A 27,500-nucleotide genomic window follows, 5' to 3' on the forward strand; every position below is an offset into this window, starting at 1 on the left:
TTAGTCTGTGGCCTCTCTGTGTGCTCATGCCAGTGGCACGGTCCCTGGAAATGAGGGTGCCCAGGAGGGGCACATGGGTGAGAAAAGGGCTGAGCAGCAAAACAGACAGACTCACTGAGGACTTTGAAAATCTGAATTTTAAAGACATCCCAACTGAAGTTCAGAGCAGACTGGCTTCAGGACTCTTGTTCAGCCTGTTAAGAGCCCAAATTTCATTAAATCCTCTCTCTAAGATTTAGCTTTATACAAAACTTGAAAGTGCATGCTGTGGTTGGATTACAGCCCATCTGTAGTAGTCTCTGCCATGGGATTTGTAAAGCTGTGATTTGCAAGGCCATGGCTGGCAAAGCTCTAAATTCTGACCTTAAAATCAGCACCACAGAGCTGAGGAGAATGTGCAGTCTCAGTTGATGCCACAGATGAATTCCACACTGAACATTTATATGAATTTATTATCAGGTTTCAGTGATTGGTGAGTTTCCTTTTATATTTTACTATTAAATTGCTTCAGGAGTGAATGGTTGAGATATAAAATGGTATGTGACCAGTGTGAATGTTCCAACCCAGCAGTGAGGCTCTAATGCTGCTCACCAGGGAAAGGAAAGATCATTTAGAGCTGTGGAAAGGGCAGGTGTCCACCACTGAGAAAAGAATGGTTCTTTTTTGGATAAAGACAGATGAGCGGAGATGTGTTCATCAGGCAGTGCCTAGAGCAATGCTTCTCCAGAAATCTGGACCAAGAAGAATGTGATGTATCTTGTGATGTAAAGCTTTTGGCAAGATGAGACTTGATCCATACCTGCTGTTGTAAATATCAGAGAAAGAGGCTGTGTTACTGCTCGGCAATTTCTTGTGCTTTGCCAAGGGGGAATTTTGAACATCAAGACTGGTGAGAATCGTGAATTGTCAATGGACTGCTTGCTCTGGCATTGTGGACAGAGGTTGGGAAAACAGCAGATGTTTTGCCCATGTGTGAAAGCTTGGTCCTCCTGACTGAGAGCGAGGTGGCAGTGCCGTGGGGCATGGTTCTGTGAAGTCACATGCAAATTTATCTTTCCTGAGAGAGGTGTACTGTAAGCTTCCTTATTGGTTCAGCCCAATAATTTACTACAGAAACCCTTTCTGTTGCACTAAAATACATATTGTTCTTACACTTTAAAAAAAATCTAGCATTTTTGAGATGTTGCAATACAATATAGCATCCAAAAAATTATTAACAAAATGTGCTTTGTCTCTTATTCAGTGATATGTAAAAATGTGGGATAATTTCTTAAGGGTAGTAAGTGAATATGCTTAATGTAATTTGATTTCATCAGATAAGATGGCTTCTGTTTTTAAGGAAGCCCCCATTTGCAGGACCATGGAGGAGTCTAGATGTAAGAATAGCCTTATTTAAAATAAATAAAATGTTCTAGGGAATCTGTTGGTAGCCCAGCTTTGGTTCTAGCTATTGATTGAACATCATTCTGCAGTTGTATGGTCGTATAGATGGCTTCCTGTAAACAGGCTAATGTGAATTGCATTTTAATATAAAATAGGAAAAAAGGAGTGAGTTTTCTTCATTAATTAACTCAGACTTGGCAGTTGTACTGTTTTTTTTTTTTAAAAAAAGAGGTCTATAAGTAAAACACTTAACTCCGAACTCTGAAAAAACACTACCTTGCTCCTTAAAGAAGTCTTGTTCCCGTGAAGTTGCATGTACTAAAGGTGTTTGAACACAAGCATAACCTTAGAGTAAGACAAAAATGTAAAACATCTGCTTCAAAAGAGGATTCATGCACTCTAAAGTGACTCACTGGAACTTAGATTTCTAAGTCTTTGGCTTAGTGGCATGAAATTCTCCAAGCACCCAGGCATCTTAGGCAGGTGACTGTCCTTGTAAGTCCAGGTAGTTCCATTATGCACCCAGGACTAACACCTCCTGCTCATGTCCAGAGCTTCCAGGTTTTGAATAATGGTCCTCAGGGCTGAATGCAGGATTTGGGAGCTCAGCCAGATGCATAATAAATATTGCAAGACTCTGGTCTTAGATGAGTGCTGTATTGGAGGTAGGTAGAAGTGCTTTGTTTAATCAGGACTGTGGCACTCTAGGAAATTCTAGAGTGATCATATATGTAATTCATTTTGCTTCTGTTCAGTATTTGTGAGTCCTGTATATTAGCCAATTGTGAAATATTTGGAAAACACATCATTGAAAGTAAGATTTCACATTTGTATTTTCCCCTAAGTGTATTTAACTGTTAATGAAAGCCATGGGATTGAAAGCTGTTGAGACAGAAATCTTATTCAGGAGACTGGAGCTGTAGTGCTCTCTGACTCATTTGATCCTCCCATGTCTCCTTTGGGATTCAACCATTTTTAAAAGGAATTACAGATAGCTGTAGAAGAATAGCTTTGTCACTGACTATTCATTCCATGGTGTTTCAACATAGGGCACAGATTAATGTAATTTATTGTGTTGAATTTTGCTTTCTGGATATCTGTTCAATATAGCCAAACTCCTCATCTATAAGACTCTGAGGAGCCATCATTTGGTAGCAGCTAGAAAACATTGGGCTGGATATTCACTGGTGACTTGGAGATATAACTCCTTATGCATTGGATCTCCAGTGCCCTGAGCTATCCAATTGTCTGTGTCAAATAACCCCAATGTGCCTTGTGTCAAAAATTACTGATGTCACTATTGACATTGTGTCAAAAAATGTCATACCTAATGTCTGTCACTGAAGAATGGTGGCAGAGTCAAAATTTGACAAAAAACACTTAAGGACAGATAATGGATGTAATGTGCATCTTTCTCGTTCCCCTAACAGGGAACCAAGAAAATTGTGAGTGTCTGTTCAAATTTTCTTATGCTGGCCACATTGCATGTTGTACATTTCTAGCTGCAGAGATTTTAGAATTGAACTTTTAAAAAATATTGTTAAACAGGGGAAGTTATTCAAAACAAACTTAAAATGACCCCAGTTAGCAGGCAGAGCTGCAGCTGGTGTAGACCAGCTCCAGGTTGGTCCAAGGCAGGAGATAGCTTCAAATGCAGTGAGGCCAGAGACACTGGGCCATAAAAATCACAGAAGATAAAACAGATTTGGTGACTCTCATTCCACTTCCCTATATTGTCTATATTGTGTATATATAATCGGTATTATTTTAAAGTGTTAAAGCTTTTTAAAATTTGAAACTCATGATCACATCTTATGTGATGTTCATTGATTTTGAGAGAAGATGTTATTCTTAAGGTTACTTTCCCTAAACTTTTCTAAGTGGCTTGATGAGGCTAATTCCTCTAGATCTTCTTATAGTGTTCTAAAACTTTAAGGGTAGGATCTCTTGCCTGTGCGGATGTAGCCAAAAAAAAAAATACTTAAAACTGTCTCCAAAGCAAGATATTTTCAAGCTCTTTTGCTTATGGGAGTTACAGGATAATTTAAAATACCCTGATGCTGATTTGTAGATTTTTAGGGTGTTTTTTAGGAGTTTAGTATTTTTTTTTTAATGAGTAGTATCTCTTGAGTCTCTCTGGCTCATGGAATCAAGGTCTGAATCCTTCAGAGGCAGCATGAGGAAGTTCTGCTGTTCTCAGATTGGACTGTAAGCAGCAGCATCTGGCAAGAGTTTGGCTTTGAGCAGACAACTACAATCATTCCAAAGTACTCCTGTTAAGTAGTAGCAGTAATAAGAATAAAATTATAGTGGACTGTAAAGCAACATTCTACTCTGTTCCTAAGCAATTGCCTAGAGTTTTCTCAAGCAGATGCCTCACGTTGCCCTGAAAACCTCTGGGCCCATGTGAAGGAATGCCTGCTTGTGCTGTTGGGGTGATTTGTTAGAGCCACGAGGTCAAATCTTCCCCAGAAGTAGAGAAATGCTGAGAGACAGAGCTTGATGTAGCCATCAGAAGCTGATGTGTCATGAGCTGGTTTGGTTTTGCAGAGCTTTTCAGGGAGGGAAGGAGTTGGATGCAGACAGTAAACATCCTAATGTCTGGGTCAACACATGGAATCAAACACTGCTGGGCTGCTCTGTGTGTGAGCACCTGCCCTGTGCCCTACCTGAGCTGGCTGCTGCTCACAACCCCAGTGCACTGGGGCTGTGAATCACCTGCTGCTGGAGTCCTGTGTGGGTTCTGAGACACATAATTGTTGTTTTAAATCCATATTTTGAATATGGAATATGGAAATCTGAATTTTGAATCCATACTAAAATTATGTTTCTGAGACATCTTTGCCTAAAACACAATAACAAATAGAAAATACAATGCTCTCAGATCATGAATAAAAGCTGGGCTGCAGCAGGAGTAAAATCCTTCAGTAGAAATACTCAGGAAGGTAACAAAAACATAGAGGTAAAGCATTTGCCTAATTATCAACATAACTGAATGTAACAAACAATGAATAAATCACTTTTTTGGCTTCATTATGTTAAATTAAAACATCCAGTCTTGGGCATTTTACCTCTGAAATGTACAGTATTTTCAACTTCAGAGCTGCCAACATTTCTCAAATAAGTGAAATGGCTCAGGTGATATTTAAGATGATTTGGTGTGATGATGAATAGCTCATTTACCATCTCACATTTAAACTCAGATCACATTGAAATGTGTGTTTGAAAGTCTGGATGAGTACATCTGGACTCACAGGCAGATTGTCTTCAAAATAGCAAACAAGAATCTTCCAAAGTTTTTATGGGAGCTTTCATTAGATCCTGTCCCTGCAAGACTTCTTCCCACTTACAGCCCTCCATTGCTTTGAGTGTCCCTTGTTTTCTTATCAAAAGAGACATCATCTGTTAGGGCCTTAAAAATAAGTTTATTTTGAATTAATAAGTAACATAGCAGCTTTTCCTGATGCAGTCTTGGCCTCAAAAGTGCCAAGCAGAGGAAACAAAGGAAGGTGCTCAGCTCTACCTCTGTAGAGGTTCCAATCTGAGTAGTGGGATGGAACGAAAAGGGGAGAGTTTTTTTTTCATCCTTTACAAATTCTATCTATTAAAAAGTTTTGTTTTGTTGGCTTGAATAAATAATATGTACTTTGACATTCCTGAATTCAGATGCAATGATGAAGTTGTAGGCTAAGTGCTTCCTTCAATTAAAAAGGGGAAAAGGACAACAAAAGGGGTAACTCCAGCAGGAGCGGGTGAATAAATGTGCTCTGCCAGAATAACTGAGCCTGATGTTCAGGATATTCACTTATCATGTGTGAAGCTAAATCCCTGAACTACCTTTTCAGAGCCAGGCATGAATGTAAGCCTCTCCCATTCAAGAGGAATTTCCTTATTTCATCCCCTTATAAGGTTCCTGTGGGTCCTTTGTTTTCCTTTTTCTTTTTTGCCTGACCACTACTTTTATGAAATCCTGGTAATGCCCATTTGTAGGGCCTTCTGCATCTGCCTGCTCTCTGTAGCAAAGGCATGCATTCTGAATTTGTAGTAATCCTGAAAACATTAATTCTCATAAAAATAGTTAATAGCTGGACTTCATGTTTGACAAAACACTTAGCATGGTCAACTGAGGTGGTTAAGTTTGTTTAATACACAAATATAGTATGTTTTTATCCATTTAGTTTAAAATTCTATTCCTCCTATTTAGCAGTTTGCTAATGAGAATACCTGTATAACAGTAATACTTTAATGGTATTTACTAACATAAATATTTGCTTTCTAGAAGCAACTTTACACAAAATTCCTCAACTGCAGTCTAAGCAACTGTTGGAATGTTTGAGGTAAGAAACCTGACCTTTAGGGAGGATCAACATCAGGAAAACAGAGTTTCCACTGTTTATGACTTGTGTCCATAGTGAAGGGGCTTGGAATGGCAGGAGGTGACTGACACACACTGCTGAACCCCAATGGAAAGTTCTTGTCCATATAATGATATTGGTAACATTTTTATGAATTTCAGCATATCCTTGTACACTCAAAACAGTCAGTTTGTCAAGGTCCTTTTGTAACAGATAAAGGAAAATAAATAAAAAGAGACCTTCATTTACCCTAAATGTTCGGAATTGCAAAACCTGTGTGGAAAAGAAGAATTTTGAGTCAGCTGCTGCTGAAATTATGTTAGCTGCAGCTTAAAGAAGACCAAAAAAGTCTTCTTTGAGGCATTGTCTTTTCTACATAAAGTCTGCTTCTTCTCCCTCAAACTATTTAGCTGCCAGCCATTATTGTCAAGTGCTAGCATCCAACATGCATCACAAGGTGTGGTGTCCAAGTGGCTGCAGTTGGTGCTCCAGTCAAGTCCTGGTGTACAGTCAGAGCAGCTCTGGCTGGGGACAGCAATGGGCAGTGAAGGGTGAACCTCCTCCAGCCCTTCCCCCAATGGAGCCTTGTCCAGGTTGCAGGTGAATATACAGGAGGCTTTTAAAAAACTAATCTCTCACAGGTTTATTCTTGGAAATGCAGGAGTTTTGTATATTCAGGTGAGTGTTGGCATGAGACTTGGGCAGGAGCAGTCAGCTGGTAACATTTTTTCCAGGATGGACTTACTGTTGAGATCTGGAATGGAGATACACTTTATTTATGATGCCAATTCTCTTACTCTAATTATTATTTTTAAGGATTTCTTTGCAAAGGGTCTTCTGTTTTTTTCTTCCTTAGCAAAGTACTCCTACTTAGCTTATTTATTTTTCAGCTTTAAAACATCAGCATTTTATAGATCTGAATTTCACAATGTGAGGATGATTGCTACGTACAATTTGCAAAATTGTGATTAACCAGCCCCTGTTTCGAGTCAGTTCTCCCTAATTCACAAAAGGCTTCCAAGAATAGTCTGCACAAAATTCAGTGTGCAAATTGTAGGGCAGATTTTTAGAGGGCAGTTTAAAGAATGAAGTCCTAAGGGTTTTATCTATATTTATATCTCTTGTTAAACCAAACTCTTATGTAAATGTTACAATCTGTAAATAACAAGCTGAGCCGCTTTCTTAAAGGAAAGATTGCATCCACGTTTTTTGAGATTTGGCAAAATTATTAACTTGCACAATAGACCAATATACAAGTATATTTGGAAGCAACTAGCGCTAGCCTGTGTCTTCATCTATTTTATGGATATTTAAAGGTTTAAAAATACATAGACCTTTCATTTTCCTGTAAAAATTGTCTCAAATTGAAAAACACTGCCCTTAGTGATGACTTGAAAAAAATGGAGATAGCTTTTGTATACTTTTACTTTTTATAGCCATTAATGTTGTAGTAAATCTTGTATTATTGTATACAGTCTAGATTATTCTTCATTCTTTTGCCTTTGGACAGGAAAGAAATTACTGGCTTCCATCAGTGTTATTGGCAATCCCCATATTCTGACATCTGTTCCTTTCTAAACATTTTACCAACCTTGATGAAATGTAGTTTAGTGTTAGAAGCTGACTTGAAGAAGAAATTGGATGATAAAAAAATAACATTGATTAAACACCAGAAGTAATTTACCAATGACTATCAATATTTTGATGGCCATTGCAGTTTATTGCAGAAAAGCTAGACATCTTATAGTAATTTTAATCATATATAAATCTTTGAATTAAACTGCATAAATGAATTCTCATTTTTTAAACAGAAGGATGAGAGACTGATCTTAGTCAATTTTAATCAAACTCTTTGAGCCGTAGTCCTGAGAATGTTTGGGGCATATTTTACAGATGCTGTGCAACACACAACTCCCCAAATTAAAAATATCAATATTTTCTAATACACAGTGGAGATGCCATTCCTGATGTTGTCCTTTCCACGGAGCAACACTGGGATTTGCTCACTCTAGTCCAGATGCTGGAGTGAGGGGCACTCAAAGGGGCCTCCAACAAGGCTGGTGGCTCTCTGGTAAACCACCAGCTTTACTCACTCTCCTTTTTATTAACTGTTCTTCATTAAAGTAAAGCAGAGAAATAAAAGACAAGTGATTATTCCCTCTCAGGTGCTGAGCACGGAGCGATTATGTTGTGTCTTCCTCCACTCCATGGGGTGGCGAGCTGCAAGAGGAGCCTTGCAAGAGGTTGTTGAGGGCTGGGGCAAAAGCAGGGGTGAATGTTTCATTTCCAAGGATTGGAACAAGTTAATTACTCGGTGAAGGAGGAGGTATGAACAATATCTTCTTGGCAAGGGAAGTATGTGGGAAATAAATTGAAAAGGGCTACTACAGAGTGTGTGTTCTGATATTGTGAGAGGTAGATGTACAAGAGGATGGGAAGGTGTGATTAGATATTTTCAGAAGCACTTAGCAACAGTCTCAGTGGAGCTGTTGAAATTCATGAGATTTACTGTGGACTAGTAATGTTTGGGAGCAGAGTTTGGGCAATGCTAAACTACAAGCCCCATGCCCTGTGCGTGGATCCTCCCTGCAAGGCTCTCAGTGAAGCTGTAATGCTTCAGAAGGGTGAGGAAGGCACATTTCTCAAGCACTGTGTGTGTGTGTCTATGGACCATTGAGGACAAAATGAAATTGCAGTTCTTGATGAAGTCATTTCAGCACACCAAGATTTTCAAAGGTGGAATTACTCCTCCAGCAATCAGGTCTTAGAGAATTCCCAAGCTAGTTTTTGATTTCCTTAACTTTGAGAGAAACTTGAACCATGGAGGGTTCAAGGTAGTTTCTAGGATGTTTGAAGTGGAGGGAATTTGAGAGATTTGTTTTCTCCATTTTACAGATAATTTTAATTTGAAGGAAAATTTTCTTAACATACATGCTTTAGAAGATTCAAATTTATTATCAAGACAGTTTTCCTTTAATTTCCCAAAAGTCATATATGGTTGGAGCAACTGAGTGGTCTGGGTTAAAGAGGTGTATGAACTGATTATTTTTGTGTTCTAATACTCTATGCTAATAGTGAAAAAAATTCATACGTTTCAGCCAGAGATCTCTCAGCGTGTTTTATATATTCATTCAAAGATGAATGAATTCTCACAGTTCCTTGCTGAGGATATTTAGTAGAGAAACTAAACATTATAGACAAAATGTCACTTTTTGAAAGTGCACTGTTTTTCTTAAAACTGATTTTTTTGCTTATGAAGACAGGTTGGGTTCAATTCTGCTATACATGTACCTACCAGGAATGCAGTATGGGGGTCAGGAGACTTTTCTGGGACACGGGATGACCCAGGTTTTTATGCATGTCATTCCCAAACCCGAGTGCCTCAGAGTTTATATATAAAAATAAGAATAAAACAATTTCTGAACCAGGCAAAGGAACAGGACTTGGTTCCTCCCTGCTGTTGTGTGTAACCACCAGGAGACAGAGATCTTCACTCTTTCTTCTTCCAACAAACTAAAGTCAACATCTAAAAATTAATGCAGCTCTGCAAAACAAATCTTTTGAATACATTAAAAAAAAAAAAAAAAGAGAGATTTAAGAGACATGAAAGAAAATTGTCATTGTGTGGTCACACTCAGTATCTGTCGTTCAAGGAGGGGAAATTGAGAGGAAGGCTCAGTTGTTTGCCGCGGTGTCTCAGAGCTCAGCCAGCGGGAGTCTGGGCTGGCCCCGGAGCGCGACTACGCAAGGCCATGTTCAGGCTGGGGGTGCCTGCCCTCCTGTCAGACACAGAGTGCCTGGTGGCCTTCCCTACCCTCTCCCAGCCTCCCTTTAACATATGGTCTCAAAGCTGTTGACGTTCACCTGCTCAGATATCTGTACAAACTACTAGTAGGAACTACATAAATATCTAACAGATGCACGCGCTCACCCTGGGATTAATGCATTCTGCACTCGGACCCGTCAGCATCACACCCCTTCACAAAGGCATTTTATTTTTTCACTTGCTCATGTGGTGTACACCTGTGACATGCTGGCAATGCACTTGCTTGCAGTGAGAGAGCCCCTTAGGTTCAAAGCTATCCTTATATCTTTGTTCCTTTATGCGTGAACCTTTTGAGGTTTTCTCTTAGTGTTCAAAAGGCTTGAGTGTGGCATTACATCTTTAAAACCTCTCATGACCCTTTTTTGAATATGTGGAATATAAAAGCAGAAACAAAGCAAGGAGAACTAGATAAATAGATGCAGGGAGACATCATAAGAAAAATAAAAAGCTCCTGAGCTTGCCAATATTACTTCATGCTTTTCATTGCAAACCTGTAAACTAACAATAGCCCACCACCTCACACAGCTGGGTGTGTGAATTGAAGGTGTGCTGAATGTGTGGGCTTTCCAAATGTAGCACAATAACAGCAACACCTGTGCTAAACCACTTTGCATTGATTTTATTTTTTACAATATTTGCAGTCCTTCTCTTTTTATAAGTCTGTATAGTGGGGAAAAAAGAAGTCTTGTCAGCTTCAGTTTCAGTTTTAAGACTTACCTCTCAAGGTTTGATGGACCTGTTAGAAAATCATGTGGATTTTCATCTACCAAGCTAAATGTAGGATTGAGTCTTAAAATGGAGGAAAAATTGTTTTTCGTGTGGATCCAGCTTTGTTAATGTACGTTGGCTTTGGCTAACAGGCTCCTTGCAGCCCAGTCCTGGTTTGGTTGGTTGGTTGATTTTTAATTTTTTTAAACTAAGTAGCTAATGTTTCATAGCCAGTTACAGCAATAAAATGGTTAAGAAAAATACTAATAGTCTGTAAGTGTATATCTTAAGGCACGACACTGATTTAAAATTATTAATATTCAATAATTCATGGATGTTTAATGAAATGACATATCAAATCAGAAAAAGTAGAAGTAAGAAATTTCTGTAACTTTATTCTCATCACTGCAGAACCATGTAGTTACTATCACTGCTATTATTATCTGGTAACATAGGTTAGGTTTAGTGTTACATTTAATGTTAAATTTCAGGCATAGAAACAAGATGCTTTTCACTGCCAAAATATTCACTTTAACATTCTGGGCTATGAATCTGAGAATTATAAAGATGGGCACCATTGTTAAAATCTAAGCATACCTTTTTGGTCACTTTGTCAGCAGTATAAATGGGTCCAAGGGCTGCTCACAGGGCTAGTTAACCTTTTCTCCTTTAACAGCAGCTGAATTTGAGGTTCTTTTTCACCTAAGTACCTACCAATTTATGTCTGTAATTCCTATTAATTCTTAGTCGCTCTTTCTTACACTGTTGTTACTTGAAATGGAAAATATTGGTTACAGTCCAAGAGAAAAATTTATAGCCTGTCATTGTAGCCTTGTGCTATTTCAATATAATAATACAAATGCATTCCCTCTTTGTGATAAGTGTATTTTTCCTTTTACTTTCTCATGCGATGTTCAGACCTTTTCCAGACTTACTTTGTCTCTGTGATCCCAGAGATTACAAATGCTCAAGGAACCTTTAAAGATATTTGTTACCCTTTGAAACAAGGAAAGCAGACTCTCTTGTTCTCTGTCACACTCAGGCTGGGACTGCAAAGGCAATTTTTATCTTGTATAGCTAAAAGTTGGGGCTTGTGATACTTTCCTGTTAGGTCACTTTATAAGCTTGTGGATATTTTCCTACATTTTCTATGGGAAACAGAGCATCCTCCAGTGTTAAGGAAGGTAGAGAAAGTTTTCTGGGCCAAATTAAATTCCTGTTGATGTGTTTAGTGAAACAGAGATGGGGCTTAGGAACACAGAAGTGCTGCTTGTTTTAGAAGTGAGAAGGAGACCCACTGGAAAAAAATTTCTTTCCAGTAATCAAGGGAAGATGGGAGTCTCGCAGCAGTAATGCGGACTCCTCTAATTACCACTTCCAAGTTATTAGCATCTGGAGCCCTTTTTCCCTTTCCTATCTAGCAATTATAGAGTGGGATAGATTAGTGTGTTGCAGAAGATGTAGAGTGGACTAAGTTTCTCTCTGTCGGCACTTGGTTGTTTGCTGAAATTGATACTTTTAGCTGAAGTCCAGGCTTTTTGCCTGCCCTTGAATCCCAGGCTGTTCTCTTCATAGATAATGTATATTCAAGGACCATGCAAATTGTTTATTTACTTCTCTGCTCCCTGCCCCCACAAGAGAAAAAGAAATACATCTTAAAAAGCCGAAGAAAACCAGTCAGACACATGTTTTGCACATGAAGAATCACGTCTATAGTAAAATGGGATCCATATGTGTGTTTTGGATATGAGCATCAATGCTCAGTTTAGCTTTGCCCACATGCCAGGGTGTATATGCTGCTGCTGAAAGCTCAGAGTTTTCTTGCTAAATCTTTGAATTTGAACTTGAGGTTGAATTAATGTCATAAGTTCATAGTTTTCTGTTGTTTCTTTCCCCATGTATAGTGTCCTTTGTTTATAACTCAAATCCTCTCAAGATTAAACTTTAAAAAGACTCTGTGATTTAATGGACTTAGGATCAGATTCTAACCTCCAGTGTGGAACAAGCCTGACTGTAGCACTCAATAGCAAGAAAGGATCGTTTGCAGTTGTGAAGCAATGCCCGCCAAACATTATTCAGAAAAAAGATGCTGGGACTAATTTTTCCATGGATGAAATATTCAGATGAATGTTAAAAAACTGTGTAACAATAGATGGTGACATACACAAACGGTAAAAGAGAAATTACTATCATTCCAGCGTAACACTGCACTAATTTTTTTTTCTTTTCCCCACAGCCATAAATATCTTCACTTCAAGTTAGCATATTTCTTTATGTAAAGTCTTTTTCTATCTTGTACATATGTCCTGCAGAAGGATCTGGAGAGACTGAAAAACTGTCCTGCTTGAATCTGTTTGCAGTTTTAAAATTTATAAAGATAATTGACTTTTCATTTAATCTTCCAAGTTTTAGACTTGTTCATGCATATACGTGAATTTTATTCCTTTCTTGCACTTCCCTCCAAATAAGAGCTATCTTACAAGTTTAAGATCAGATCTTTGCTACTGCTCAGGTACTTTATACTCCTCTGGTAGTGGAAAACATCTGTGACTTCCCTGGCCTCCAGAGAATTTGAAATACCTTTTTTAGACAATCCTCAGCAAGTGGCAGCAGTGGCAACAGTATCCCTTCCCATTTTTCCCTCTGAGGCTATGCCTGGAGCAGGGGGAACCACCTGTGAGTCTGTGACTAGTTCCTGTTCTGGCAAAACACCATGAATTGACCAGGGAGCCGTTCTGGAGCTTGTTCTGCTGTACACCAAGTTGTTAGTGGGGGATCTGAAAATTATTTTGGAGACCAGTGCTATCACATCTCAGTTATTTTCAGGGAATAGGAAATGAGGTTCAGATTTTAAATATGGAAATATCCTTCCTGTTTCTGCACAGAGTTTAGATGTTTTGGGGAAAGCTGTTTAATATAAACAAACCAAATTTAAAAGTAAATCATGCTCCAAGCAAAAGGGGGTTGAGGAGGGAGAGATGTCTGTGGCATTTATTTTCTTGATTCTCTATCCTTGTCATCATGGTCTTGATCCTGAAAGATATAGCAAGCTGCTTGCTACTAACACTTTGTTATATAGTAAATTTTGAACCTTCCCTCTGGGGTTAGGTGATCAATTACTTTGTAAAGAAAACAGGGTGTTATTTCAAAAGCTGTGTTTTATTTTAATTTATAATTATCTCCACATCAGTCTTCAATCTGCAATCTTGAATTGGCCACATATGCACACTGACTTGCATGTAAAAGATCTGTGACAGCAGTCACGTGATGCTTCCATACCATAATTATTCTCTGTATCAGGCTCCCAGTCCTTGAGAGATCTGAAAAATCTAGAAGAAAGCAGTTTTGAGTGTACCTATGGGAGTCAGAACTCAGCTCAGAGTTTTATGTTATCAATAAATGGGTTTCTTTGAAAAGGAAAGGAAATGCCTTTAACATTCTTATTGTCTTACCTTTGTATTAGAGAGCAGTTTCTTAAGTCAGTAGGCCCACAGAAGCAATGCCATCAGCTGGAAATCTGGTCCATGTGAGTGCTTTCGTGAGTTGTTCTTCCATCTTCCCCTAAATGTTCTTGTTAAGTTTTGTGGTTTAACAATCATTTCTCAAATTCTTCTATGGAATGTATATTCTCCTCATCTGTTGCATAAGAAATCCATATGAAGATAAGAGGGTTTTGGTTTTTAAGAGGGGAAATGGTTAAGTTGATTTTACTGAAGTGCTATTGCTTGCTGAAAGTACATGTATAAAATACATAGAAATAGCTTCGTTTCCTATCAGGTGACCTGAATATCTTATCTATAAACATCTTTTCATACCTAAGTTGATCTTTTAAAAACTTTTCTTGACTCCATAAGAAATCCACACTTATATACCTTAGGTAAGAGTCTTTTCAGCAACAGTAGATCCCAGGGAGTTTCATGGGACTGAGCAGTATGTCAGGATTATAGCTGTAAAATGCACTTGAAAATAAGGCTAAAGGAGATCAATCCATGTAACTTTTCACTTGGCCGAAAAGAAGAAACGAGAAAATATTATGGATGCTAAACAGCCAGATCTCATGAACCTCAGGTGGGAGTTCCTTTTGTTCTGATGGGGATGTGCCTCCTTGCAATGGCATTGCAGATAAATTCACAGAGATTTCTTTAGAAATACAAACACCAGTGCTTGCATGAACTCCCACATGAAACCTTGGTTTCGTAGCCTCCTAGAGAGGGTAAGTGCCATATTGTGAACCTGCAGGACTCCTCTGGCAGGTCACAGAACCCCACAGTTGTGCCGTGCAGCCCCGGCGCTGCCGAGGCCAACTGGAGCCGTCGGAGGACGACATCAGCAAATCAGTGGCTAATAAAGACAGGCAGCAACAGCAGCAGCAGTGTTGGCCTTCTCCACAGCAGGGTACCACAGATGTTTCAGATAACAAAGTGAGCTTCGCTGACAGAACATGTGTGTAATATATAAAATAATGGGAACCGAAAGAGGGGGAAAAAAAGAGGCCACTCCAATCCACCCATGTAAAAATGTTTTTTATTTATAAGTGAGCAGCTGAATGCGAAAGTTGTCTGCTCCCATAGAAGTAAAAAATAGCAGGCTGATGTGGATGAGAGACTTCACATGGTTTCCAGCAAAATAGACTGTGCATTGAAATCTTTTTCTTGTCCCCAGACCTACAGCTGGGGCAGATCCATGCAATTTTATTTTCTAGTGATTATACTTTTTTTACCTCCACTGATGATATGTCTGTGCTGTGGTTGGAGAGGATCATAGCCAAAGTTTCCTATGTAACACTGTGGAATGCTGGACAGTTTTTGGACAGGACCAACTTTTCCAAGTAGTTGCTACTCTGAGGATTTTTGTAGGGTGGACCTGGAATATGCAATGATGATCCACAACTACCTGGAAAAAAATCTAATGAGCAGCTCTCAAGTACGATAATTAGCTGTGAACTGGAAGAATTACAGCAGAAATCCATGTTTTTATGATATAATAGGCTTACCCTCTACTGTTCAAATATCCCAAAGTAATAAGATCAACCTCATAGTTGAGGAAACCTTGGGTGAAGGAGACTTTCACAGGTCTTTTGTGCACTGGTCCCAAGAACATGAACCAGGAGCATGAATGGGGTACCCTAAAAATTGCAGAGTCACCCAGTGATGGTAGTTGGTGGGAGGTACCACTGTGTAAGTGCCCCATGTTGACTTTGTGTGTGGCCTACTGAGTAAAGGGCTGCAAACAGGCCAGGAAGATAACCTGGGGTGCCTGGTCATGCCCCTCCCTGCCTTCTCCATGTCCATGTCAGTGCTCAAACACCATGAGCAAGAGCTGCCCAGGGGGGTGCAACTTGTGAGCCTGCTTTTGAAGAGTAACAGAAAATGGGATTTTGCAGGTGGAACAGGAAGCTCCTATCACAGGCTAATAAATGTTTCCTTGTGAAATGGGGAGATGCTTATGTGAGTTCAGATATAAAGTGAGACAGCCCTCGGAGGAATTACTAAGGTAATAAATGTGCTTACTAGGGCAGTGTGTGCCAGAGCAAGACAGAAATGGGCTAAGACCAGAAGAAAATTAGAACCTCAAGTGCAAGCTGAAGCTCGGTGGTCAGATGAAATTCAACCCTTTCCTCTGAGAAAAGCGTCTGCCCTGACTTGATTATCTGGGATTGGTGTGGCTGATGAGAAGTGTAGGATTCCTGCCATGTGTCCTGCTTTAAGCAGTAAGACATGAACACAGAATATGGTAACCAGCTGAAAGAGGATTTGGCTCTCAGCATATGCATATTTTATGTACAGATTGTGCTGTTGCAACTCCAGCACCTCGGTGGGTCAGAGTCTGTTCGTGTGTCAGATTATTGCGGCGTGTGGCTCGGCATCGCAGGGTGGCTAAAATCCCCTGAGGCTGCTGGTGGGATCTGAGGGTTGGCCCAGCACAGTGCCCCTCTGCATGTGCAGAATGCATCATCTCAGCTGTGAGAGGTGAGGGCACACACCCACTCGTGTAAAATCAACATGAAATCAGCGGTGTATGAGCTACAGTAGATGCTTCTGTGGCTGAAATGTAACTACATTTTAGGCAAATTGCTCCAAAAATCTTGTGGCTATATATGTGTTGTGATCACTTTAGCAAGGTTTATCATTTTAGTATTTCTCTACAGCCAGGTATGTAAAAGCAAGATTTCCATAATATATTCCTTAAGTGAAGAAAGTAAAAAAAAAAAATCCTCTTTTTTTTTTTTTTTTTTTTTTAATTTAAATATTTTTGCCTTTTCTGAGCAGCATCTTATAACTGAGATCCACCTTGAACATGTCAAGGTCAGAATTCAAGACACAGAATATGCTCATGAAGCTGCCCAACAAGATACCTTTATTCAGCCAAATTAGAAAACTTGTGTGTAACCCAAAAGATCAGAATAGAGTCCTTATTGAGCAAGGTTAGGAGGGATAGAAACAATCGGCTTATATAGAGTATTTTTACTTCATAGGAATGTGGTTCTGATTGCTGAAAATGTATCCTTTGCATGAAGTACAAGCATAATCCTATGCCTACTTTGCCCTTTGAGTAAAAGTATGCTTAATAGCAATTTCAGGGGGGAAAAAAAATCTATTTAAAGCCTGTTGAGCAGAATATCCACTTATAGAGGGAAACTATAAGTGAATAATGTTAATGGAGTTCTATTTTGTAAAATGCATAGGACAACTAATAGAATCAAGCTCTTATAACAGTGAATGATTGAATTACATTTAAGAGAGTACCTAATTTATGACCTTTAAAGATACTTTTATAGCTGTCTGTTTTTGTCAATCCTAGACCACCTTCATACAAAAGTTTTTAGAAATTTCATCTCTCACTTTATATTATGGTCAGAGGACCTTTTGTGCTATTGTATGTTAGTAGTTTCATTAAAACATTTACGTAGGCTAATTACTGAAAGAAAAAAAAATGCTTTCTGGAGAAAATTATTATAACTGTGTATTAGTGTAGAAGAAGTTCTTTATCTGGGAATAAATTTTGAACAATAGTGAAGAAGAATGACCTGACCCAGGATCTCCTCAGAGAAAGAAATTAAGCCCTATAAATACCAATTATTTTTTGTCCTTCCAAAGAGTTGATTTTTTAAAAGTAGAAGTTTGTGCGCAACTTCCGCCAATCACTGAGATATTGCGTACAGGAACATGAAGTTTTATACTCCTTTCGTTTTTTTCTTCCCATTTATTTTTACAGTATTTGTTTGTTTTATTGTTATGAAACTCTGATTCAGTGTCGAAAGAGACTGCTCTTGCAGTCATTTGATGCTGGTTTTGCCTTGCACTGTTCAGGAAAGTCAAGTGAATGTGCAACCCCTTCCATGTAGCATTGGAATTTATACAGAGATTCTGGGTGGGAATATCCTTCTGTAGCTCTCTGTTAAGTTTTACATCATTCCTTCAAGCATTTTACAATTTTGTTAGCTTTTGTGCCAGAGGGTTCTGCCTGCTGTGGTGTCATTGATTGCTCGTCCTAAAAGAAGGCAGAGAACAAAGGTGGAATAAGCTGCTAATCTTCTGGATCAGCCAGATGTCATTCAGTGGTATATGGGAATTTAAGGCACCGATCCTTAAGGAAAAGGGTGCAGAGGGGGCTGTGAGGCTGCCAGAAGCAGCCCCCTCCTCATGGCACCCTGCTTGCCAGAGCGCTGCTGTCTCATGCTGCCTTAAATGTGCCTTTTTCCTGCTGGGTGCAATGGAGCTCTCTGGGGAGCATCTCATTTCCAGAGAGTTACAAATGGAATTGGCTACTTTAAGAATGTGATCATCTGGGGTTTTTTTTTTGGCTTTTTTTTTTTTTTTTTTTTTTGAAGATCAGTTTAGCAAGACCCTAGCACTTTATAGGTCTTGCTTGTTCACTGTGAAAGCTCTGTGCTGTAGCTCTGAGTTCCTGTTGAGGTAATCTCAAAATTCTTACTGCTGCAGAATCAGAGCCAAAAGGGCTGGACTGCATGTGTACAGCAAGGAACAGACTAGAAAAAGGCTGTGAAATTTCTGTGGCTGATCATACTTATGGTTCTGTCCTTTACAATGTAAAGTAAAAAATGTATTCTTTTACATAGAAGCTCCATTATAGGTCAGGCCTTTTCCTAACCAGCCACTTGAGAGTGGCCCCACTTGACTCCCAACACAATTTACTCTGACCATTAGTTAAGGACTGTTTTTGCTTTGTCTGTGGTGTTCCCAGCTCCATATGGTGGTAGCTTAAGGCTGATCTAAGAGTAAACAAAAAGTGCAGGGTTTTGGTCGCACAAAGGTGTGGGACTCAGTTTATAAAATTAAAGAGATTAAATGCAGGGGAAATACTCTGTCTTTATTTCACATCAAATATGCCAGGAATTGGAGTTTAGGTCTCACCTCTTTTTGGCATGCTTGTTGGTTCATTATTTCAAAGTAAAACTCTTTTTTGGAGATTTATTTTTTTTGTTGTTATTCTATTGCTGCCTTTCTGAAAATGAAGCTCTTGCATTATACTGTATGTTCAGTATTCACAACAAGGAGAGATTCTGGCTTTGCCCCAAACTGCTGACAGTCTCAATACTTTTACAGCGAGCATCTCTGGAGCACTGAGGAAGATTTTTGGAGGATGAGAGGGAATGTCAGGCTAAAGTACTGTAAATAATTTATAGACCTCAGATAATTGTCCTGTGACAGCTCCCAGTGCTTCCAGTTTCTTCCTACCACCCCTATTTTCAGCTATCAGTTATAGAATCTTGACTTAATATTGCTAATTGCATAGTAAACAGAACAATATTGTTTGCCCCAAGACAGATTACCATTTCTCATTACAGAATTCACATAGACCACAAATCATTGATACCATCTCCACCAGTTATAATAAAGTTTATCTTCAATCTGATAAAAAGCATGTACTGAATAATAACTGTTGCTCTTATTGTAAGTGGTTTAAAAACATGCTTTTTAAAAAGCTGGGTAGTTCACTGAAGTTGCAATTCTGCATTTGCCCTAGCCAAGAGAGGTGAGAGCTGGGGACAAAAGTGGTCAGATTTCCAAGCATGACTCTGTGGGTGCAGCATGTGTGGTGGCACTTGACAGCTGATGAACCTCTTACTGTTATCACAGCCAGCTAAACACAGCCAGTCCCACTTTCCCTGCATTTATCTGTATTTGTACTTGAACCCATTGTTCAGTGTGTTATGGATTTGCATCTTTAGCTTACATCGAAAATTAAAGTGCACTGAATGTTGTAGGAAGGTTTATCTCTTCAGTTCAAATTCTAGAGATCCTCAATGGTCTGCAGGTTTCTGCCTCAGTCCTGAGATGAGCACTTGCACCTGCAGCAGTGCAAGGACAGGCACTAAATCCTTCTGGAAAACTGCCTGAAAAAACAGGTTCATTTTATTTACACCCCACCACTGCTTATACAGAGCATAGATGAAGAAGAAATAATTTAGTATGACACAAACCACCAAAATCCATAAAGGAGATACCATGGCAGGAGTATGGATACTGCAGTACTTTTCAGTTTTCTTACAAAGGTGGAAATCTTCCAGTAGTGCATTTCAGTCTGCCCTGGTGAATTTAGATACTCCTTAGGAAGGTTAATCTTTTAGCCTTGCATGTTTTTATGTCATATATGCTGAGATGGAAGCAATTGCATCAATTGTGTGTCATTTTGAACAATTTTGGCCCAAATGTTAACTGTCATAGCTGAACTTTGCATTTTGCTACCTCCTTCATTGAGATGAGACTCAGCCAGCAAGTTCAGCTCTAAATACAAACTTCCTCAAAGCCTTGCTCTGCACCTGAATCAGGGAAAAGCTAGTTTGGTGAGACGTCCTAAAAGCTGGAGCCAGTTTTAAAGTTCAGTTATTTCATAAAACAACTGAAAATACTGTGCAAGTCCATCAGGGTTTGGACCAGGGCGTGTGAAGTTGTGATTGAATCAGGTTCTAGTGTAATTCTGTGGGGAAGCAGGGATTCAGAAGGATTCTTTCAGAGTTGAACCCCAAACTCATTAAAATATTACAATAAAGTAATTAATGCACATGGCCACTAGACACTCTTAAAATGTAAATTTCACAGCTGTAAGAAATTAGATTTGTTTAAAAATAACAGAAGGCTCAAGTACAAATTATGGAGTAAAAGCCTATAAAATTTCAAACTTGGTTTTAAGGCACAGCCTTTTTTTTTTTACTAGCTCATTTACTTCAGCACTAGTGTTCAGAAACTGAATTCCTTGTCTGCCTTTTGCCTCTAAAGCGGTAGTTAGGTACCAGTGCACCCATCTGAAGCCCATCTTGTGTTCAGGAGGTGCAGGCACAGGTTCCCCAGTGCCTGTGTGGGTTGTTTGCACAGCTGGGAGGACAGGTAGGAACAGATGTGGGGAATGCAGCTTTTTCACTGCACGTGTGCTTTAGCTGGCATGAGCAGAACTTGACCTCGAGGAACTACTCAAAGTGGTGAATGCCCTCAAGTTGTTCTGTGCCACAAAGACCAAGAAAATTAAAGTGGCTTTGAGGTTCAGAAGCAATGGAGCCAACGGGATTTTTCAAGGGATGTAATGTGTTTTTTCAGTGCAGAGGTCTTATTCCAGATTCTCCAGCCCTTTCTCACCCATTGGTGTTTATAAACATGGGCGTGACTGTAATGCAAGAAAAGACCTTGACTAGCAAATGTTCAGCAGTGTATTTCAGTCGGTTTCCATTTGAAGCAAAGCTGAAATACAGGGCTCCACCATGGCCTCTTGGCACACCAGCTTCAGCAGAGTACTGAAATGGCTGAAGGAAGGAATTCCAGCCAGAATATGCTCCAGATGAATCCTGTTGGAGATCCATTTCTAAATATATGCTACGTGCCTAACTATTAAAAAGTTCAGATTATGACCTCTCTAATGTTATTTAATGCTAGTTTTTAAAATGTAATTATAAATCAAATTGCATTCGAGATCTGAAGCAGACAGTAGTGAGCTGGAACACTCTAAGAGCTGCTTTAAAAATAACCCTTCTCAAACTTTATTGCTGGTTTCAGAAAAGGAAGTGCAAGTGGACTGGCCAGATTCATCCATTCTGCTCCCACCAGCAGACAGGACAACTTGCTAAGTGCCAGTTGTGTTCTGGTTTACAGAGACATAACACAGGAGCTTTTATCTTTATCTGGAGATTGCATTTTCAAACTTTGAATATCTCTCTTGGAGCTTAAGTAGAAGAGACAAGCTCATTTAAATCATGTTTCCTCCTTTCTTTTCTCGCTCTTTACCACAGTGAATTTCCCTGAAGATTAAGACTTCTAAAATCTGCACAGTAACCAAAAACTTAAGAAAAGCAGGACATTATTTGGCAAGTGCAAAATTTTGGGGCAACACAAAGCAGTTGCAGGGAAGAAATGCACTCACTGACTGTTGTGCTGGTCAATGATATCTGTATGCATGTAGTTTAAAAAAAGTGCTGGAAAAGATACCAGAAGGACAGAGCTGAAAGACTGCAAGCATTAGCAGGGTTGAAATGTTCTGTTCAAATAGTGGCTATAATGATTTTGGTAACTTCATATTTCTTTTCCCCTCCTTTTAGTAAATGTAAATGTTTGCATTAGATACTCTTGTAACTTGCCTAAAATTAACTAATCCACAAAGACAGTGCATTAGAAACTATAGGCTCTGAATTTCCATTTATATAGGTGTAGTTTAAGAGGGAGGAAGGGAGGGAAGAATAACTGGGTAGGTAGATCTGAACAAACAAGCCACAGTGACTCCTTAGGTACATTTTGGTTTTTTTTCTTTTCTTGTGAATGTGGAAAGTATTTATTCAGTAGTTACTTACAGAACTCTTCAGTGAATAATGCATTTGAAAAATCTTTATTCGTAGAGTTTTTTGTTTTGATTATTTATAAATTTATAGTCATAGCTGGTTACCTAAATCATGTTATTTCTTCTGTTCCCTGATTGCATGAGTTACGTACTTACTTGATTCAATACACAATGTAAATTTTGAATGTTACAGCTGAACATACATCTCAGAATTTTTGTTTGGTTGCTCAGTTACATAAATCAGCCAGTTAGAAGAGGGAGGGGACATACCACATGATCTACTTAAGCAGCTAATACTTTAAAATTTTGAGATTATATATCTAGAAGTATACATTTTGACCACAGTATGTAGATTATATAAATTGAGTGGTATTATTTCTATTCCCTGATTAATGGTTGATGCTGTTACATCTACAGAATGAATGTCAATTCAAACTTCAATTTGAAATTTGAAGTCAATGAATATTTAAGCATTCATTCTAGATGTTGACTGTGAAGACATGCTAATATTGGTACAGCACATATGCTCCAAATTTTGCAGACAGACAAAACCAGAAAGCAGTTACGTGTTTCTAATGCTGTTAACTCAAAATTTTACTTTGAATTACAATGTTTTATAATATTTACTCAGGTCTCATTTTTACCCTCTTTTGTAGATGGAGAAACCAAGGCAAAGAGGTTAAAGGATCTCTCCTGAGCTCCAGAGTGTGTTGATGTCTGTCCCTTCTCCCTAGACATGTGCACAGACTACTAGATTTCTCTGCTCTGGCTGCAGGTAAGACATATTGTACATACAGTGGGATCAGTTCTTGAATTGACTTGAATAATTCCTGGAAAGGTGGGAGAATCTCAAATATCTAGGTGTATCATATCTAAATATACCTGTATTCTCATTGAATCCCTGAAAATCACATCAAAAAGACTATTTTCTGTTGCAGACATAGGAAAATCATGGGTGCAATGGGTTGTTACATAATAGCTAAAATATATCTGTGCCTTTGACAAACATCCTTTTTTCTCGCAGTTGTTAAACAGCTGGTATGGTGGGTCAAAGGCCTTTTTCTTTTCCATCCTCAAATAATACTCTTTAAGGGAAGGAGACTTATGACTTGAGATATTTTTTTATTGGACTGACTGGTGGCAGAGGAGAATATGGGTATGAAGGAGTATGTTTACCCTTTGAATTTTGTAGGTTTTGTTTGCACTGGAGTGGCTGCCACCCTTGCAGACATTGTCCTTTGGAAGGCTCACAGTGCAGTACCTCTGTGCTGGCTCTCCAGTTTCTTAGAAAGCTTTTTGGCATCTGAGCAAGCCAGTTCAAAGCTTGCAGGAAGTGCAATGCCCCAGGGACTGCAGTGCAGACATACACTTCATAGCATCGAAAGCAAAACCTTCCTAATGGTGGCTAATATTTGCATGAGTAAGGATTACCAGATGTAATCCTGTGTGAGTGCAGAACCCTAAAAGGGGGTCCTAGACTCGAATGGAAAGGTGCAGTTCTGGGACAAAGTACTGCATCTTTTAGTGGGGCTTTGATCCTGTCACTTGTTCTCAGAAATGAACTGCCTTGCTTGCAGGGCTAATGAAAACACAGTTTACCCATGAATTTATCTGGATTCATTTAGGAAGTGTCATCGAAGCTGTGTGCCAGATCTCTATATGGTGTAGGAGTCACACCAGGGGGTAGAGACAGAGTCCCTCCATGTGATGACAGATTGCTTGCTTTTCTTCCCCTACACATGGAGTAGAAGATGGAGAGTTTGTAGACCAATAGACAGTAAAAAGATTGTTGCCTTTGAAGGGTTTATTTTCTGACTCTTTTCCGTGTCAGGCATGAACTTCTGCACTAGGTGGTAGTTGTGTATGTAGAGGAGGTAGGAGGGGTATGAACTCAGACTGCCTGGCTGTGGGTGCCTCAGTGGAAATGCATTCTCACCAGAGCTTGTCCTAGAAGAGACTGGTGACACGCAACCAGGGTCCTGTTTGTGCCAGTGAGGAAACAGACTTGTTGCCCAGGATTTAAGCAGCAGGTGACAAGGTCTCAGAAGCAAGGAGGGACTCTAAGTTTTGATGATTGCTGTCTAGCAAGTATTCAATTAAGGAATGGCCTCTAATACTCATGTCATTTCTGGACAGTTTACAGATAAGGTAACAGAGTGGCAGCCTGGTTGACCTATATTCCTCACAGTTTGGGAGATTCCAACCCAAACACTGCTACTACGTAGCAGTTGTGAAGTTTGGCCATGTTCTGTGGAAAGACTGACTGACGTGAATGAGGTTTATTTTGGAAATGTGTTCAGCATAGTACATAGATGTGTGGCTGCAGTGGGGTTATTCAACTGCTCAGTTAAGTGTGTGCTGAAGTAGTTTGCTGCAGAAAAGTTCTTCAGATTTTCTTGTATGATGTAAACTGACCTCATAAAAGCATTGTTGCTTTTAGAAGAATGTAAAGTCTAGCTACGTACTGAGTAGTTAGGTGGGTTTCTTATTTCCTTTGTTTAAATTCTTAAATATGCAATGTTACATTTAAGAATTTATTTGTTTTTGCCCTGTGTGGCTTTCTCTTCTCTCAGTTTTCAGTGAAAACAATGTCCAGAACTATTCTGTCCTTTTGGGGTAAAGATTCACACACAGTCAGCCTGTGTGGGTGCCTTCCCTCCTTTGATGCAGACCTACAATCTGTATTTACTCTGTACAGATGCAGAGCAAAGCCTCAGCATAGCAGCTCTTTGGTGGCGACAACATAGGTATGCAGTCACTAAAGAACTTCAGATAATTGCTTAAATGACATCTTCTGCAAAATGTTAATCTTCCTGTGAAGGGTCCCCTTTGCAAAAGGCGACATGAGCATTTTTATGTTCTGTGTTTTCTGCTGCCATGCACTTAATTCTGTTCGAACTGTATCAAGGAGACTTGAGAAAAAATCAACCATTAAAAACTTGCTCTTTGTTTTTTCAAACTGTGACCCCAGCAATCTCTTTAGCAAGCCATGGTTCAGTAAACTGGCACACAACAGTAGTTCTACAGTGGAAAAATCATAAAACAGATGGAAGCTTTACATTTTTGTTTAGTTTTTAAGAGCAGTTTTTATAACATTGCTTAAAATCATTCTGATGCATCATACTGTTTACACTTAAAGCTTTGTAGCTAAGATGTTTACACTATAGAGAATGTTTTAAGATATTTTATAGTTATGATATTTAGATAATTGGCAAGAAAAAAGATAGTTTGTTGAGATTACAGTGATGTTGGTAACCGTGAAGTAACTTATGAGTCTCAATAAATATGTCCAGTTCGGTGGAAAGTACAAACTCAGTTAAAACAAAACAACACAAGAGGGAATATCTTTTTAGTGAAATCATTTCCTTTTCTTAATCAAAAGATGACAGGCACAGCCTTAGAAGTCCCATCTGTAATGCACCACTCTGTGTATCTGTGTACATGGCTTTTCCTTTTATGATTGATGGTTATATCAAATTGGTCAATTAATATTCTGCATAAGTTCAGTCAAATGATATACAAAAGTTCATAATGTTCACTTTCCATGCAAAAGTTGAAATGATCCAAAGTGAATACCACTCCTTTTCATTTAATACTCTATTTTCAAGATAAATACATTTCAAAGTTTTCATGTAGAGGAATGTCTTCAGAGCATAGTTTTGGAACGTTTAAAAAAAAGTCCCCAAAAATGCATTAATCAAAAACAATAACTCCTTTTAACTTTTGTAACTGTTCCGAAGTGAAGTATGAAATAGTCTGTGTGTGGGCCACAAATGTTGGGAATGCAAACATTTCACAATAAACATGTTTAAATGAAAGTACTTGGCTAGATATACTGGAAGATAGTACATGTTGGGTTAATTAATGCATACTCCATAAAAATAAACCTCACTTTCAAGATCTGACCAGTAAAAATCATTAGTATATTTGGATCAGATGTGCTGATGGATGATTTTTATGTATACATTAAAGGTTTGTAAAGTGAATTGTCCTTGAAAAACCTAGCAACAGACTTCAATTTAAAGTCAAAATGACCCATTACATCCACTCTGTGTTTTTCAATAGTGATATGATGAATTATTTCAGTTTTATCTTTTATACCTGCAATTGATTTACTATTGATGGGCTTAAATTTATCATTTTAAATGTGCAAATCACAGCTACATAGCTAGAAACTGGGTACTTTTGTAGAAATTCTTTGCCTGTAGAATGCAGTATCTGATTGTAGGCATTTAATAAGCAAATTACTCTAACACATTGCTTTTCTTCAAAAAAATTCAGTTCTTAAATTGAATCATTTTAGAACATACAAAACCCAGTATTTTATATTAAAAATCATATCATAGTAAAATTGTACTTATAAAAAAACATGTGAACTGGCTTTGCATTGTATTGTGCTGTTGAGCCAGTTAGAAATAATGAAGGAAACTGAGATTGTCTTTCATGTTGAATAGTGTCTTTCTCCAAAGCTGGTCTCATTAAAAACAAGGTGGTGATCTGTATTCTGACAGATGTCAGAATACAACCTGGCTAATTTACTAAATTTGTGGTTCTTTGTAGGAAAGCCCCACTCTGCACCCTTAGTGGCGGAGTTTGTATGCGCAGAATTAAATAGAATTGACCCAGAGACAGTTTTCTAGAAACAAGATGGACATATTTTACTTTTTACCCCTGTATCTGCAAAATATACAAAATAAGATGTTTGACAGGTCAAGTCTCAAAGCCAAACATAATATAAACAGGACAGAAATTTAATTCACAGTTAAAATAAAAGTGAAACACTTCCCCTATGGTTATCAGCAGCAATATTTTTATTAATTTTAACAGCAGCAGTAGGTATAAGAGCATCTGTGCAGAAGAATCTTCCTATCTCTGGAGTTAAATTGACTTCATTCAAGACCAGAGACCCGATGCTATAATTTTATATCTTCTCTGTAGCATTCACAAGGTCATTATTCCTGCACGTGAGAGGAAACCACCTTTACTCGAGTGTCTTCCTCTAATATTGTCCAGATCCTGCACTTCATAAAGTTTTTGATGGTCTGCATTTTAGCTCATCCACTAGTTTGCTAGTTTTTTGTAAGCATTACAGAGGATTTCGAGGTGAGGGTGATAATCCTATGTTCGAGTTGGGCAGGTTTCTGTGGAAAGTAGGTTGCACGGGAGATGGCTGCAGAAGTCAAGAGGGAAGAAGCTAATGGAGGGAGTAAAAATGTCTGTCTTTGAGTAGATAAGTAAGGAAAGGGCCTGGGAAGGTGCTAGCAGACAAAGACAAGAAAGGCTGAATGTGGCACAGCTGAAGAGGGAAGAACTGGTAAGAGAAAGGGGTTGACAAGTTTCTGGTATTGACAGGAAACATGATCTGCACAGCTGTATCCGTGGCTAACTTAAAACTGGCAGGACATTCTTTAGATGATTACATCTATCAAACTGCTCTTTAAAGA

The 27,500-nt window shown here is 38.7% G+C and overlaps 1 protein-coding gene across 25 annotated transcripts in view; it reads left to right on the forward strand.

The window, feature by feature from the left end:
- Positions 1-27,500, forward strand: part of ZNF536 (zinc finger protein 536) — a 345,246-nt gene that overhangs the window by 80,354 nt on the left and 237,392 nt on the right. For all 25 annotated transcript variants that reach the window (XM_030282099.4, XM_072934376.1, XM_072934372.1 and 22 more), the window contains one exon: positions 22,713-22,831. The gene's annotated coding sequence lies outside the window, so the exon portion shown is untranslated. The remainder of the gene's footprint in view (positions 1-22,712; positions 22,832-27,500) is intronic.

The sequence above is a fragment of the Taeniopygia guttata genome, chromosome 11 (assembly GCF_048771995.1).
Source record: "Taeniopygia guttata chromosome 11, bTaeGut7.mat, whole genome shotgun sequence".
NCBI classification, from domain to species: domain Eukaryota; kingdom Metazoa; phylum Chordata; class Aves; order Passeriformes; family Estrildidae; genus Taeniopygia; species Taeniopygia guttata.